At 50.2% G+C, this 17,517-nt stretch overlaps 1 protein-coding gene across 4 annotated transcripts in view; it reads left to right on the top strand.

Moving 5' to 3' along the window:
• LOC146817800 (heat shock factor protein 2-like) overlaps positions 1-17,517 on the top strand; it is a 204,184-nt gene that overhangs the window by 182,084 nt on the left and 4,583 nt on the right. The window lies entirely within an intron of this gene.

The following is a 17,517-nucleotide window of genomic DNA, read 5'->3' as shown; positions in this document are numbered from 1 at the left end:
GCCAGTAATCATACAGTCATTGAAATAGCCCCTTTAGGGCACCATTGGATGCCAGTCCTTGCCTAGGTTTCCCCGACATTGGAACTAAAGTGCTACACAATTCATTTTCTCTGCTGATGTTGCTTCTCTCTGCTGATGTCCTTCAGCCTGCATTTACTGTATGTCCAACAAATGGTCAGTAGTACGTTTCTCTTTTATTGTCCAGCTACTTGCAATGTATTGTGGTATTAGTCTTGTTGTATCATCAAAGTTATTGCAAAGTAGGCAGAATAATACCTCCCTATATGTTTCAAGGCCCTTTGTTGCAATGGGCACCTCTATGGTCACTTCTCTTGCTTCCAACTTTAGCGAGCATCTCAAGGCAAAATGAGGCTAATCTTTTTTCAAGTCACATTTACAAATGCCTATTGAAGCTAACTTTCTCTTCCACAAGATAGTTCCATTGAGGAAAGAGCCACTCTTAACCACCCCAAATAACCTTCTCTTTGGTTTGTTCGCCTCTTCAAGTGAGACTGCAGAACTAGTGATACATCAAACAATTGCCTACCCACAGTCCGTAGTCTTATCTCCTGCCATTTTTTCTTTGTTGTGACAGACCACAATCTTGATGTTCGTGATCTTGAGATTTGACCAAAGTATCAATTTCAAGACTTGAATAACTAGCTTGGATTTTCCAAGCGTGCATTTATTTTGTCAGGGAGGTCTCTCTTAATGACTTCTTCCAAGCCTTGTTGAAAGTCAATTTAAAGATGACCCCAAAATGATTGCATATATTAAAGGTACCTATCTACATCTGTCCTGAATAGATCCATAGATGACCTCAATCTCCAAGGCAGTAGTTGGATTTCCTCTTGGCAGCTGGAGCAACATCTTTCAGAACTTTCTCTTATAGGGGACAATTTTCTCTACAATTCTGTCCATCCCCGGCGTTAAACCCCGTACACTATCTGGCTTGCCGTTTTAGCTTTCACCACTTTGTTTATTTGCATGGAAAATGTATTTTCATGTTCGCTGGTAAACCAAAGGATGGCATTAAACAGGACTTCATAAATTATAATTGCATTGTTTACATGCTTTTTCCAGCATAAATTACTTGACAGTGTTATGCTGAAGTGTTGAAAGGAGTAAACTTCCTGCCCAGCACAAGTGTTTTCCAAAAAGTATTTGTCTTTGACTTCTTTGGTAATCATCAAGCCATTTGACAGTAGTTTTCCACTGGTTGCACCTGAGCTTGTAGACCTTTTGGGGTTCTGACAGAATACAGTCATTGATAGACAAAAATATGATGACTTGAAACCCCGCAATGGCAGAAACGTCTTGCAAAACAAGCAACACTTTCTTCTGTAAATGTTGTGCAAGTAAGCAACCTTGCTTTACTCCTGTAGTTGTTGAAACTGGTCTGCTCAGCCTTCCTTTTTATGTCACTTATTTGGAAGGTAGTTTGTGTGGACAGCATCTTAATAATAGACAGTAGGGCGCAGTGTCACTTTTAATATTAGCAAGTTTCCACCAAAGGCTGGCCCTTACAGCAATAACTGAGATGCAATCCAGAAGTGCCATTTGTTTTACTGTGCTACCTTTGCGCACAATATGCGCAAACACGAAGACTTCAACGATAGTGGATATATCGTCTCTGAAGCCTCTTTGAAATTGGTTCAGTCCATTTTGCTTCTGTTAGAGTCGGGGATCTCTGGTTGGCGCAAGGTTGCCCTTGTGTCAAGCAGGAACCCTCTCCTCCACGTCAGGGCGCAGGATAACCCCTCGCGAATGACCCTTGCTCACCCTCTAGGTGCGTGGCGTGAGCAGCCAAGGCGATTCCTCAGGCGTTGTTGGTTAAGCACTTACAATCATACACACAGTAAACACATCAATCCCCCCAGAAACGGACACCAGACTTGGATATATATAAAAATACGCTTCTTTATGTAAAAATAAGGATATATATCTCAGCAGACTTATCACAAGACCAATAACGTTTTCGCTAGGCCACCAGGTTGTAAAGCAGGCAAATGTTCTTTGTTCGTAGCTTCGAATGGAGACCTTGTAGTCTCTTGCAAATGTTACTTGTGGTTCCAGTACTCACAGAGATCGGCTCCTGCGAACGGGGAAATAAGGCGTTGCGGGCCCCGAGCCCGATACTGGAACTTCTTTCGTGATGTGGAGAGTCGGCACAGGTCGGTGCGACTCTCAGCTTGGGAAGTGTTCTTGGGTCCTCAATCAGCAGGTGTGGGCACGTAGGCAGGCGCGGCCAGTGACCCTTTAGCACGGCGGTGCCGGAGGGTCTCCACAGCGGGGGCGGCGCGGCCTGAGATGTCCGGGGATAGCGAAGCGGGGTCGCAGGGCACGGTCAGTGCAGCTGGATGACCCGGCGTAGATCACAGTCGTCGGACGGCTTCCGGCGGGAGGGGTGATAGCGCGGTCAGCGCGCTCCAGTAGCAGGCGGTGACAGGGATGCAGGCGGCCTGGCCCGGGGACAGAGAGCGGCTCTGGACGGAGCGGGGGCTCTCACGGGTTTGAGGCAGGCAAGCTTCTGAGTGTCACGGCCCTAGGAGGGGCGATGAGGGGCGCAGTCTCTTTCCAGCGGGATGCACACACGGCTCGAATTGGAGGACGAGCAAAAGCACAGAGAACCCACTGGTCCTGGGGTTCAGTTCAGGGGGCAAGCTCAGATCAAGCCCTTGGAGAATGTTCAAGCACAAAGTAGCAAAGTCTTTTCAGTAAGTCTCTTCCTCTCCTTTCTCAGCAAGGCAAGCAGCAGGCCAGCTCCTCCAGCGTCTTCTTCTCCTTCTAGTCGGGCAGAGGTTCTTTGTGGTAAACAGGATTCTGATTTCTTAGGAGCCAGGCTCCTACTTTTATACCATGATTCTTTTGTTCTTTAGCGCCAGGGGGCCTAAGCCTGGCTCAGTCCAGTTCTGGAGCACTTTGTTATGGTGACTCTGCTCTTTCCTTTCAGCAGCAGGGCAGAGACATCAGCCGCCCCACAGGGGGCGGCGCCGGCTTTGTGGTGGCAGAGCACAGGTCTATTCAAGAGTCAAGGTGTACTCCTCCCACCCATCCTGGTGTCATCTCCCGGCCCACCACCTGGCAGCCAACCTGTCTCTGGGGATCCCCCCACCCTGCTCCTTACTGTTGCTAGGCAGAACACACACACACACAGCAGAGGCGGACTGAGATGGTCAGGTCAGTAAATACTAACTTTCTAAAAGTAGTATTTACAAACCCAGGATATTAAAATAAACTTGACTACAAGAAGTATTTTATTATTCTGAGTCCAGGCATACTAAACTTGACACTCTACCATGCTCTCTGAGTCCACTGGGGTCACCGCGTTGGCGTGATCCCAGCAGCCCATTCTGGCCTATGGAGAGCAGGTAGCCTTCAATAGTGAAGAACGAAAATGGCTGTAATTCACTACTAAGACATGCCACACACATCAGGGCATGTCCTACCTTATGCCTACAATGCACCCTGCCCTTGGGCCTACCAGAGGGGTGGCTAATATGTAGGTAAGGGAAGGTTTAGGGACTGGCAAGTGGGGGCACTTGCGCAGTCAGCGTGACGGTCCCGGACCGCGCACAGGGTCTGCGGTGGCAGACCCTAGACACATTTTACAAGGCCGCTTCCTGTGGGTGGCGCAACCAGCGCTGCAAGCCCACCAGCAGCATTGGCATTCACAAGCCCTGGCACCCCTGGTGCACTCTACTGGGGACTGACAGTGAATCCAATAAACCAATCATGAACATCAATTACAGGTACACTTTACCTAGGGAGCACTTGCACTGCGGCACGGATTAGCCGTGGCGCAGTGCCCTGAGCGGACAACACCAGCAAAACAATCGAGGCACATCATCAAAAAGTGGAAGGGAAACTCACGCCAAGGTGCCAGGTCTAACACGTGTCCCCTCCAGCTGAAATGTGGGGAGAACTACCCTTGCCCAGGGGGTTCCTCGTCACTAAGGCGGAAATACCTGGACAGACCGTCAGCGTTGGCGTGATCTGTACCAGGACGGTGTTCCACCGTAAAGTCCATACCCTGTAGGGAGATGGACCACCTCAACAGCTTCGGGTTCTCACCCCTCATTTGCATCAACCATCTGAGGGGCCTGTGGTCCGTCTGAACCCGGAAGTGAGACCCAAACAAGTAGGGTCTCAGCTTCTTCAGCGCCCAGACCTCGCTCAATTGCACTCCACCTACTTTCCCGTGGAAGTAACCTCCTACTGATGAAGGCTACGGGTTGGTCCCAGCCCTCCTCAGTCATCTGTGAGAGAACAGCCCCTACACCATGCTCTGAAGCATCTGTCTGCACTAGGAATTCCTTGGAGAAGTCAGGGGCCAAGAGCACGGGCGCCGTGCACATGGCAGTCTTCAGGGTGTCGAAAGCTTTCTGACAGGTGTCAGTCCAAATCACGTTCCTGGGCTGCTTCTTGGAAGTCAGCTCTGTCAAGGGGGCAACAATCGTTCCATAGCCCTTGACAAACCTCCTGTAGTACCCAGTAAGCCCCAGGAAGGCCCTCACTGCGGTCTGCGTCTTGGGGGGTTCCCAAGCCAGGATGGTCTCAATTTTGGGTTGCAAGGGTGCCACCTTGCCACTCCCCACTTGGTGTCCCAAGTACACCACGGAACCCTGCCCGATCTGGCACTTGCTTGCCTTGATCGTGAGGCCTGCTCGGCGCAGAGCCATCAACACTTCCCAGAGGTGGCGCAGGTGTTCGGGCCAGGTGGCACTGAACACTGCGATGTCATCCAGGTAGGCGGCACTGAACGCATCCAGCCCAACCAGTACCTGGTTGACCAACCTCTGAAAGGTGGCAGGGGCATTCTTCATCCCAAATGGCATGACTCGGAACTGGAAGTGCCCATCTGGTGTAGAGAATGCTGACCTCTCTTTGGCCCCATCGGTCAAGGCGATCTGCCAGTACCCAGACGTTAAATCAAACGTGCTGAGGAACCGGGCAGCCCCCAGCCGATCAATGAGCTCATCAGCTCTGGGGATGGGGTGCGCGTCAGTCTTCGTTACTGAATTGAGTCCTCTGTAGTCCACAGAGAACCGGAGTTCAGGTGTGGCTCCCGGCGCAGCAGCTTTGGGCACCAAGACCACGGGGCTGGACCAAGGACTGCTGGAGGACTCAACCACCCCTAGCGCAAGCATTTTGGAGACCTCCTCCTTGATGCAAGCTCTGACCCTGTCAGTTACCCTGTAAGCCTTGTGCTTCACAGGTAAGCTGTCTCCTGTGTCCACATCATGGACGCACCAATCTGTGACACCAGGAACCAGGGAGAATCTGTCGGAAAACTGCCCCAGCAAGTGGCGGCAATCTTCCTGTTGTTCGGGCGTCAGGGTGGGTGAGAGGTTAACTCCATCCACTGACCCATCTTTCTCAGAGGCCACTAAGAGGTCAGGAAGAGGCTCGGTCTCCTCTTCCATTCCATCATCAGTGGCCAGCAGCATGCCCACTTCGGTCCTCTCTAAGTGGGGCTTAAGGCGGTTAACATGTAGGACCCTCAAAGGGTTCCTGGGAGACTGCATGTCCACCAAGTAGGTGATAGGACTTTTGCGCTCCACAACCTCAAATGGACCTGTCCACTTATCCTGAAGTGCACAAGGCTCCACCGGGGCCAAGACCCACACCTTTTGTCCAGGTTGAAGCTCTACCAGAGTGGCATTCCGGTCGTACCACCGCTTCATCTCCTCCTGGCTGGCTTCCAGATTTGCCTCAGCAAGTTGCCTGAAACGCCGAGTCTGGTTTCGGAAGGCCAGCATGTAGCTGTATACATTCTGGGGAGGTTTCCTGGGAGATTGCTCCCAGCCTTCCTTTACCAAACTCAGAGGTCCTCTTACCGGGTGACCATACAGAAGCTCAAAGGGGCTGAATCCTAGAGACTTCTGTGGCACCTCTCGGTAAGCGAAGAGCAGGCATGGCAAGAGGACGTCCCACTTACGCCTCATTGGACCGTCCAGGCCCATGATCATGCCTTTGAGGGTTCGGTTGAATCTCTCAACCAACCCATTTCCTTGGGGGTGGTAAGGAGTGGTGAACTTGTAAGTTACCCCACACTCCTTCCACAGGGATTTCATATATGTGGATATGAAATTGGTCCCCCTGTCGCTCACCACCTCTAGAGGGAATCCTACTCGGGAGAAAATTCCCATCAGTGCCCGTCCCACCACGGGGGCCGTCACTGTCCTCAGAGGGATGGCTTCAGGGTACCGGGTGGCATGGTCCACCAAGACCAGGATGAACCTGTTGCCCAGGGCTGTCTTGGGGTCCAGAGGCCCCACAATATCAATACCCACTCGCTGGAATGGCGTACCGACCACAGGGAAAGGTTGCAGAGGAGCCTTGTGCTTCCCTCCGCTCTTACCACTTGCCTGGCAAGTCTGACAGGTTCTGCAGTAGGAATCTGAATTCTTGTGCATTTGGGGCCAGTAAAAGTGGGTGACAAGCCTGTCATAGGTCTTGTCCATCCCCAAATGTCCTGCTAACGGCACATCATGAGCCAGCCCCAGTAGGAAGGTTCTGAACTTCTGGGGTACCACCAGCACACGGGCTGACCCAGGTTCAGCAGCCTTAGGCTCGGAATACAGGAGGTCACTCTCCCAGTACACGTAGTGTGTTTTGGCCTGAACACCATTGGCCTGGTCTGCAGCCTGCTGCCGCATACCCACGAGAGAAGGGCATTCTTTCTGCTCCCTGCAGAATTCCTCCCTGGAGGGACCTCCTTCTTGCTGCCAATGGGTCAGCTCAGGCAAGTCTCCCAGTTCGGCAATCTGTTCCCCGGTAGGCTCCAGAGCATCCCCCTCAGGGTCTACTTCCTCCTGGGCCGTGGGAACTTCGGGGGCCGGTTTCCCGCGCCTCCTGCGCCTTCTCCCTAAGGCCGGTTCCTGGACCTCTCCCTCAGGCTCCAGGACCCTCTCAACACCTCTACTGGCTGCCATGGACCGGGTGGTCACGCATGCCCAGTCGGGTAGACCCACCATCCTCAGATGCGTGGTCTTCTCCACCTTTTCCCAAGGGGAGCTCTCCAGGTCGTTCCCTAGCAGACAGTCTACAGGCATGTCAGTTCTCACAGCGACTTGTAGAGTACCAGAGACCTCCCCCCACTCAAAGGGAACTTGAGCCATTGGACAACGACTCTCTATGTTGTCAGCATTGAAAACCCTACAGTAGGCATTGGGTACAATCTGCTCTTGAGACACCAGGTGTTGCCTCACCGAGGTCACGCTGGCTCCTGTATCTCTAAGAGCCTCAACCTTCTTTCCATTGATGGTCACTACTTGCCCATATTTCTTAGTGTTAGAGGGCAAGTAAGTTTCGGGGACCATCTCACTGTCTCCTAGCGAGACTAGGGTCATCTGCCCGGGACCCCCACCCTCCTGGACTGCTACCTCCTCCCCAAAGTTAACACTAGCTACTTGCCGGGGTGGAGCACCAGTGGGTGCGGTCTTACCAAACAGGCGACACTTAGGATCAGAGGCAATGTGACCCGGGTCACCACACCTATAACAATTGAAGGGCCCCTTTGGAACAGGTCTACCTGTCGGGGCCCCGTTCTGCTGCGGGGGTGGGGGAGGCTGAGAACCCTTCTGCTGGTTCCCTTGGGAATTACTTTGGGGGCCTTTTTGGAACCCCTTCTGTTTACCCCTGTCCCCCCCACTCTTCTGCTGGGGACCCTGCCCACCTTTGGCGGAGTCTCCCACTTGACCCTTGTGGACCCTGGTGCTGAGCCAGCGGTCCGCCTCCTCAGCAAGCTTTCTCGGGTTGGACAGCTTGCTATCAATCAGGTGCTGGCGTAGCTCAGGAAAACATTGACTGGACAAGTGCTCCCATGCAATTAAATCAAGCAGCCCTTGATAATCATTCACTTTGCTACCCTTCACCCAACCATCCAGCGCTCTGCAGAAAAAGGTCACATACTCCACATACGTACTCTCAGGGATCTTCTTCGTCTCCCTGAACCGCTGTCTATATAGCTCCGGAGTTAACCCATACCTGTTCATTAAAGCTTCCTTCATATGGGGGTATGAGGCTTGGAGATCTAAGGGTAAATCTAACAGTGTGTCATGCCCTTCAGCAAGGAACCTTCCCCACAACCCCGCTCCCCAGTCTTTCTCAGGGACCCGGTGTGAAGACATGGCCACCTCGTAGGCTCTAAACCACTGCCCTATGTCATCCTTTCTAAAATACTCCTTTACTACATCTTTGGGGATGTACACCTTGGACTCTACCTGCACTGGTGGAGTGCTGCCACCAGAAGGAGCGGTGTCCAAACTTTTCGCCTTCAGCTCCAACTCCTTCAATCTTATATCATGATCCATTTGGCGTTGTTGTGCCTCCAGGGCCAACTTCTGCTTCTCCATTTCCATTTGTCCTGCCAACTTTGCCATCTCCATTGCATGCGCCCTGTCTGCTGCCCTGTCTGCCAGCTCCTCTGGCGACCGGACTCTGCTGGGCTCCTCAAGGTTGTCGGGTGGAACGATGTCCCCCGCATTCCGTGGGTCTCTTGACTCCTTCCAGGCTCTCAGCGCCTTGGCGTACTGGACCCTCCTCTTGAATCCAGCATGGGGAACTCGGAATTTTACACTGTAGCCTTTCAATTGCTCCATCGAATAGCCTTCCAGTCTCTCCCAATCCACCTCATCTATTCCAGAAATCACAGAGAGTGCTCTTCCAGCGGAGAGTGAGCTAGGCATGGTTGCAGTAATGGCAGATGTCTCAACAAAGTTCCAAAAATGAAAACCTGTGGCTGCGTTATTTGGTCTGCTCTCACTATCTGGTGATTAATAATTCACTGTATGTAAATTACAAGTGCAAATCCGAAATCCCAGCCGCTGCCAACAATGTTAGAGTCGGGGATCTCTGGTTGGCGCAAGGTTGCCCTTGTGTCAAGCAGGAACCCTCTCCTCCACGTCAGGGCGCAGGATAACCCCTCGCGAATGACCCTTGCTCACCCTCTAGGTGCGTGGCGTGAGCAGCCAAGGCGATTCCTCAGGCGTTGTTGGTTAAGCATTTACAATCATACACACAGTAAACACATCAATCCCCCCAGAAACGGACACCAGACTTGGATATATATAAAAAATACGCTTCTTTATGTAAAAATAAGGATATATATCTCAGCAGACTTATCACAAGACCAATAACGTTTTCGCTAGGCCACCAGGTTGTAAAGCAGGCAAATGTTCTTTGTTCGTAGCTTCGAATGGAGACCTTGTAGTCTCTTGCAAATGTTACTTGTGGTTCCAGTACTCACAGAGATCGGCTCCTGCGAACGGGGAAATAAGGCGTTGCGGGCCCCGAGCCCGATACTGGAACTTCTTTCGTGATGTGGAGAGTCGGCACAGGTCGGTGCGACTCTCAGCTTGGGAAGTGTTCTTGGGTCCTCAATCAGCAGGTGTGGGCACGTAGGCAGGCGCGGCCAGTGACCCTTTAGCACGGCGGTGCCGGAGGGTCTCCACAGCGGGGGCGGCGCGGCCTGAGATGTCCGGGGATAGCGAAGCGGGGTCGCAGGGCACGGTCAGTGCAGCTGGATGACCCGGCGTAGATCACAGTCGTCGGACGGCTTCCGGCGGGAGGGGTGATAGCGCGGTCAGCGCGCTCCAGTAGCAGGCGGTGACAGGGATGCAGGCGGCCTGGCCCGGGGACAGAGAGCGGCTCTGGACGGAGCGGGGGCTCTCACGGGTTTGAGGCAGGCAAGCTTCTGAGTGTCACGGCCCTAGGAGGGGCGATGAGGGGCGCAGTCTCTTTCCAGCGGGATGCACACACGGCTCGAATTGGAGGACGAGCAAAAGCACAGAGAACCCACTGGTCCTGGGGTTCAGTTCAGGGGGCAAGCTCAGATCAAGCCCTTGGAGAATGTTCAAGCACAAAGTAGCAAAGTCTTTTCAGTAAGTCTCTTCCTCTCCTTTCTCAGCAAGGCAAGCAGCAGGCCAGCTCCTCCAGCGTCTTCTTCTCCTTCTAGTCGGGCAGAGGTTCTTTGTGGTAAACAGGATTCTGATTTCTTAGGAGCCAGGCTCCTACTTTTATACCATGATTCTTTTGTTCTTTAGCGCCAGGGGGCCTAGGCCTGGCTCAGTCCAGTTCTGGAGCACTTTGTTATGGTGACTCTGCTCTTTCCTTTCAGCAGCAGGGCAGAGACATCAGCCGCCCCACAGGGGGCGGCGCCGGCTTTGTGGTGGCAGAGCACAGGTCTATTCAAGAGTCAAGGTGTACTCCTCCCACCCATCCTGGTGTCATCTCCCGGCCCACCACCTGGCAGCCAACCTGTCTCTGGGGATCCCCCCACCCTGCTCCTTACTGTTGCTAGGCAGAACACACACACACACAGCAGAGGCGGACTGAGATGGTCAGGTCAGTAAATACTAACTTTCTAAAAGTAGTATTTACAAACCCAGGATATTAAAATAAACTTGACTACAAGAAGTATTTTATTATTCTGAGTTCAGGCATACTAAACTTGACACTCTACCATGCTCTCTGAGTCCACTGGGGTCACCGCGTTGGCGTGATCCCAGCAGCCCATTCTGGCCTATGGAGAGCAGGTAGCCTTCAATAGTGAAGAACGAAAATGGCTGTAATTCACTACTAAGACATGCCACACACATCAGGGCATGTCCTACCTTATGCCTACAATGCACCCTGCCCTTGGGCCTACCAGAGGGGTGGCTAATATGTAGGTAAGGGAAGGTTTAGGGACTGGCAAGTGGGGGCACTTGCGCAGTCAGCGTGACGGTCCCGGACCGCGCACAGGGTCTGCGGTAGCAGACCCTAGACACATTTTACAAGGCCGCTTCCTGTGGGTGGCGCAACCAGCGCTGCAAGCCCACCAGCAGCATTGGCATTCACAAGCCCTGGCACCCCTGGTGCACTCTACTGGGGACTGACAGTGAATCCAATAAACCAATCATGAACATCAATTACAGCTACACTTTACCTAGGGAGCGCTTGCACTGCGGCACGGATTAGCCGTGGCGCAGTGCCCTGAGCGGACAACACCAGCAAAACAATCGAGGCACATCATCAAAAAGTGGAAGGGAAACTCACGCCAAGGTGCCAGGTCTAACAGCTTCTCTACCCAATCTTTCGGTGCCTTCCGGATTAGTCAGGAATACAATTTGGAATCAATGTCAACCTAAAAGGCAGTAAGCTTTGCATTTGAGAAGTAGAGTAAATAGTGCAGCGTGGTGCCTTCAGGAACACTTGACAAGTAGATCTATTATCTATAGACTTATATTGGGAGTCCTAACAATAAAAACCCACTTTCATTTCCTGGTAGATCCCAGAGGGGGGTGCAGGCCACAAAGGCACAAGGAATTTAAAATTTCGTTATAATAATAATAATCTGTTTTTACTAGTATGAGAAAGTGCCCTCTTTCTGCATGGTTGCCCCCGCTTTTTGCTGACTTGCTGATGTGCTTTGACTGTGTGTGCCCTGGGCTCCTGCTAATCAAGTACCCAGGGCCTATGTTCTTTACCTAAAACTTCATTGAAGCCTAAACACACTTGGCATCTCTGGCCACAGGTCAGCCCCTGGTAAATGGTACCTCAGGTGCCCAGGGCACTGTGACCAGAGAAGGCCTTTAAGGGTTGCAGCCCTTATTCTGCCACCCTTAGAGGTCCTGTACCTTCACACTCACACACTGCATTTGCAGGCTGCATGTTTTGGTGTAGAACAAAGTGAAGAGTCGACATGGCACACATCCCTGTGTGCCATGCCTACAACCCACTATGATGGCATAGATCAGTCACCCCTCTAGCTGGGTGCACCATACCAGTAGTGAGGGTGCAGGTGCATGAGCCCTGTACCCCTACAGTGTCTAAGTCCATTCTTGGACATTGTAAATACAGTGCTGCCATTAAGAGTATATGGTGCTGGGTGTTTGTCATTATGAACTCCACAGCATCATCATGGCTACACTGAAAACTGAGAAGTTTGGTATCAAACTTCTCAGCACATTAAACCTACACTGATGCCAGTGTGGGATTTAATGGAAAATGCACACAGAGGGCATCTTAGAGATGCCCCCTGAAAATTAACCTTCCACTGGTGTCCAGGCTGAGTGGCTGCTTTCAGCTGCCACCCCCAGACATGTTTCTGGACCCCTTGGTCGAGAGCCTGCTGCTCTCTGGGGCCTGAAACAATGCACATCCTGGGACGAGGTGCCAAGCCTCCTCCCCCAGGATGGGCAGGGTTCACAAAGGGGAAGTTGCCGCCTTTGTGTGCTTCCTCAGGCAACTTGCTGCTTTCTGTAACTGGTCCCCACAGGTTCTGACCCCCATTTTGGGTGGGAGAACTGGTGGGGAAAACAAGTTGGAATGCTAGGTGTGCCCACCTCTGCCAACTCCACCCCTCAGCTGGGAGAGTCGAGGTTAAGCACAACTCTCAGTCCCGCCATCCTGCAGATGGGGGGACTCAGCCAACCAGGGACAGACCCATGCCCCCCTCCCACTGAGGGTGGCATATTGGGGGTGTACCCACCCGAGGGAAGGGACCCATTGGTCCCTACCTTTTACCTACCTATAATGCTCCTAAATCTAGTATTTAGGGGCACCCCTGAACCTTGCTTCCTCAGACAGGAACCTGCAACAAGAAAAGAAGAAGAAGGACTGAACCGCCGTGCCGCAACTAACAAGAGGAAGACGCCCATTGACTTGACCCCAGCCCTGCCGGCCTGTCTCCCCCTCGAACCTGCTCCTGTGAAGTCCTGGTGTGTCCTGCAGCCAGCAACCTCGAAAACCCCGGAGGACCTGCCTACATTCAACCCCAAAGACTTTATCTCCCGTGAACACTGGATTTGTTCATCTGCAACCTCTGGCCCGGCCAGAAACCGCAAATCCGCACCCACCGTCTACGGCTCGAGCTCCAGTGGGCAAACACCACGAGGAGGTCCCCTCGACGATCCTGACCCGAGATCCGGCGACCCCTGACCTGCCTCCAGCCGATGCCTTCTGCCTAAATCCAGAAGGTCCCCACAGCCACGACCAGGAGCTGGTAAGAAGATCCGACCCCAAAGGGCACCCCTGCACCTGACGGCCTTGGGTGTCCAAACCGACGGTGCCTAACCAGCCCCCAACTTACCTCTCGAAGTTGTGGTCGCACCCAGAAGACCTTCGTTCCCAAGCCTGCAGTGCCTTTGCAAACCGGAGGTTCACCATAGGAAACAGGGCGCCTAACGGTGAAACAGCACCCTGCACCCGGCCGCCCCAGTTTCGCTGAGGGTGCAACTTTGGTGCTACTTTTTTTCCCCATTTGCCCTGAGCTAGTTCAGGAGCTTTGCTCCCACAACCAAGTGGCCTGCTCGTCAGTAGCCACCAACTGGAGGCCCCCTATCCCCCATTGGCTAACATTAGGCCTAAGCACTCTGCACCCGGCCGCCCTAGTGCCGCTGAGGGTGTAACAAGAGTGCATCCTTCACCCTGGGGGACCCCTGAGTCTACCAGAACCTCATCTCCCACTACCAAATACTTACCTTAAAACCGATAACACTATTTCCCTCCATAGGATAACATTGACTGTTTTTCTTGGAAAAGTTTCCAAGTGTAGAGTTTGAAAACCTAAAGAAATTCTTTAAAACTGCACTGTTTAACAAAAACGAGTTTACTTATCTGTTTACAGGAAATACCCCAGAGTAGTATCTAGGTATACTACTATGTGTAAGAAAAGTAATCCAAAAAGTAACTTACCTGGTATTTTACTGAAAAGCCTATGTACTGTATTAATAAAGTATTGCATTTCTCTGCAACCATACTGTAAGTCAAAACAAAGTGCATATGCAATTACAATTCAAACTGTTTACAAACTGCATTACTACTGTAAAGTATTCATTGCTTACCTGTGCCAGGCTTGCTTGGTTCTAGAAATGAAAATAACTAAAAGAATATTTTTATACAAAAACAATTTGTCTGAAGTTCAGTCTTTGAGTGTGTGAATTAATTTGCTGAGTGTGTACAACAAATGCTTAACACTGTCCTCTGATACTGCCTAACTGCTCGACCACACTACCACAAATAGAGTGAGGTGCTATCTAACTTTAACTCTGCCTACCTTTGGGGTTCCACTGGACTCTGTGCACACTATACCTTTGGTATAGTATATACAGAGCCAGCTTCTTACAACTAGATTTGCCCAAATTTAGTAAAAAGGTATAACAAAAACCTGGAGCCAAGAGCAGAAACAGCAGAGCATCAGAACACACCATCCTGCACATACCCTGCCCATCATATGACATAAAGCTAAAAACTGCAGTCAGACATAATTGGGCGACCAGCACCGAGTGATCACTCAACATCTCCTCAGTGCAGGCTCACCACTGCTTGCATTGAGTTTATTTAGGCCAAAGCCACAAAATTACTGTGATTTTGCCGCCACCTCTGAGACCAGGCAGATGTATGAGCTGACCTGTGTGCAGGGCAAAGCCTGGTAGCAGGGCAGAGCAGATACCCAGCATTGGAGCTTGGAAGCAAGCTAAGCCAGCCTACTCCTACTTCTGATGCCACTCACTTATCTTATTATGTTAACTAAAGGCCATTTGAAAATCCAAACAACAGTTAAGTCAGAATTCCATATACGTGCTCAGGAGATATAAAATGTCAGGCTATAATTAACATTAATTCACTAATCGCATTACGAACTTTATCTTCCTCAAGGCTTTTAGTGTGACACGCGTCAATGTTTCATACTTTGATAAACTTACTTCCTTTTCTCCATGTTCGGTCATAGTGCTCCAGGGTGCTACATTTTTTACAGGCGTCTTTAGAGGTTGTACAGTATTTAAAACTTGATTGATGCTTACTATTTCCAGATTGACAACACTTCCCTAATATATTTAATCCTTCCAGTGCAGCCTTCATTGCCACATCACCCGTTTATTATTTCTTAACTTTCCTTTCTGTGACCTCTTTTAACTGATATGTTTCGCACAACTTCACTCTATATCTTGTTCTCTTTTCTTACTCTTCTGGGTCTACTAAAGATACCAGCACTCAGGATAACAAACGTTACTATGATCTCAATTTTGCACAGATACTCAGTGCAAGAGTGCACAGCCCTTCTGGGTTTCATGTCTTCCTGCTTTACCTTGATAGTTGAGTGCAGGTATGTTTCCTTCTAAAGATTGGTTGATCTCGTCCCCCTAGTTCCTGCTGTAATGCATGAATGTACTGTTTCCAGGTTTTATTAAACGTTCAAAAAAGGTCTTAGAATCATTTCTGATTGCTGCGAATGTACGTAAGTTCCTTTTCCTTGATAGACCCCAGATTTTTCAGTGTTTGAGTCATGAATGGGTTCACTAAAATGCCAGCAACAAAACTCCCCTATGACCTCTCTCAGTTGAGCTGTTTGAGAGATACATGCTTTACATTAGGTTGCTGGGAGGTTGCCACCATTTCAGTGCTTGATGGGAAGGTAGGTCTTAGTCATATTACATCTTTCCAATTCTCAGATTCTTCTATCCATCTCCCAAATTCCTGTGTTACATGCATTCTTAGTCTGCACTTAACTGCACAGGAAGCGAGGAACAGAAGCACAGTTGCACAAAACTGTGTTGAAACTGAGAACTGTAGGTTAATGTTGAAATCTTTTCAGGCAGTCATAATAATAAAACATGGTGCAGATTATTACAGTTAGTGACTCCGCAAATCAACACATCCGAAACTGAGATGAACTCGTCCATCCTAGCTGCCAGTGAAAGCATACAGTATATGACATCAAGAAAGGCAAGCAAGGACAATGCACTTCAGGTGTCAATACAAGTTATAAGACGCGTCAATGCTCACTCAGTTTTAGTCACACAAGTCATCCAGTAAATATGGCAGTGATTCTGATCATATCAACATGGGCATGGCTGACATGGTTCTCACAGTTAGTTGGAGATGTCCATTGCTCGACCCAATAAACTGCTGGTGCATCTGCACTGTAGAGATTAGCAACTTTTGCAGTGGAGTTGAATGTTTAAATTCATATTGAATAGCTTTTTGCACTTGGGGTAAATGCTTCTAGGGTGTATGTAATGCAGTAGTTGCAAGAAAAGGGCAAACATTGATATTCAAGGCATGTGTGGCTGTAGATACACATGCTATGCATACTCATACCGTTTAGTGTTGGGTCCAGATATGTGCAAGTTGTTTTTCTTCAAAGAAGTCTTTCAAGTCATAAGGTAAGGTGACTCCTCCTCTTGGTTTTAGTGTGCATGGACATCGACTCCATTGTTAGATTGTTTTCTATCTGCCATCGGGCTCAGACGTGTATTACGGCACTCTGGTTCGAGACCGTTTTCACGGTCTTTTCGGTGCATAATCCACTCTACCCTCGTCTGTATTGTTTTGAACACATTTTCCTCCCTCGCGTATTGAAATTCGGAAGAGACTCACTCGTCTGGTCAGAACGGTCCGATCGTGGCCTTCATACTTTCATATGCCTACATCTTGCTGCAGTGGCTGTCTATCTACAAAAGAGACAACACTGATCCTTATTCAGAATGGCAGTTATTTTATTTATTTATTTTTATTGAAAAAGAGGCATGTAAACAATCAGAGCACATTACTCAGAAGATCCGTAGAGCACAGTAATACGGCATTAATAACTCATGGCACAGTACATTTTAAATGACGTCAGAAGTCCCATACTATACAACTGCAGCAGCACTCTCATCCCCACTCCCAGGTGGTTCACATATATCCCCTCAAAGTGTTCCAAGACCCCCATATTTGTGACCATTTCGTCGGGCACCCCCTAGAGGCATAGATGTGAACTTCCGTCACCATGCACCAGTCCATGTCCTTAGCTCAATCGGCAATGCTAGGTGGGTTCAGGGCCCTCCATAGACGTACAATGTTTCGCATGGCCACCATGAAGCCCAGAGCCACCCAAATTCTCTCCTTAGCGCGGAGGTCTGTGGGGTCCCAAATGTTCAATAAAATCAATTTGATATTACATGGTATCTGTTGTCCCAACGCCTCCTCCATCATACACACCACTCCCTCCCAATATTTCTGTATTATAGCACATTCCCACAGAGTATGGATAAAGGTGCCCTCTTACCCACATTGTCGTACACAACTACTGTCTTGGGCGTAGCCAATATGAACCAATGAGGGTCCAGACAAATACACTCTGTGAAGGATTTTCAGTAGGACCAATCGGAGTCTGTAGGAAATGGCGACCTCCCGTGAAGACTCCACCGCTGCCCGCCACTCCTCGTCATCCAGCCCAGCCACGTTGTGGTCCCATTTACTTCTAAGGCGGATCGGGCATGTTGTTGATAAGCTTTCTATATATGAGAGATATAGCCTTCTCAGGCAAATCACCATCTAATATCCTGTCCTCCAGCGGAGAGGACTCAGGGAGGTCAGGCCCTTTAGGTAGAACTGCAAGCAAAGCGTGTCTGATTTGAAGATACCGAAACTGCTCAGAATTGGCCATTTCGTATTCTTGCTGCAATCGGGAGAATGGTATAACCTCCTCCGATTTCCATAGGTCCCCAATTCTGGAGATACCAATGATCTCCCATTTATCGAACC

This window comes from Triturus cristatus, chromosome 6, assembly GCF_964204655.1.
Source record: "Triturus cristatus chromosome 6, aTriCri1.1, whole genome shotgun sequence".
In the NCBI taxonomy this organism is placed as follows: Eukaryota; Metazoa; Chordata; class Amphibia; order Caudata; family Salamandridae; genus Triturus; species Triturus cristatus.
The sequence above is the reverse complement of the archived record's forward strand: the minus strand, read 5'-3'. Positions and strand labels throughout refer to the sequence as shown.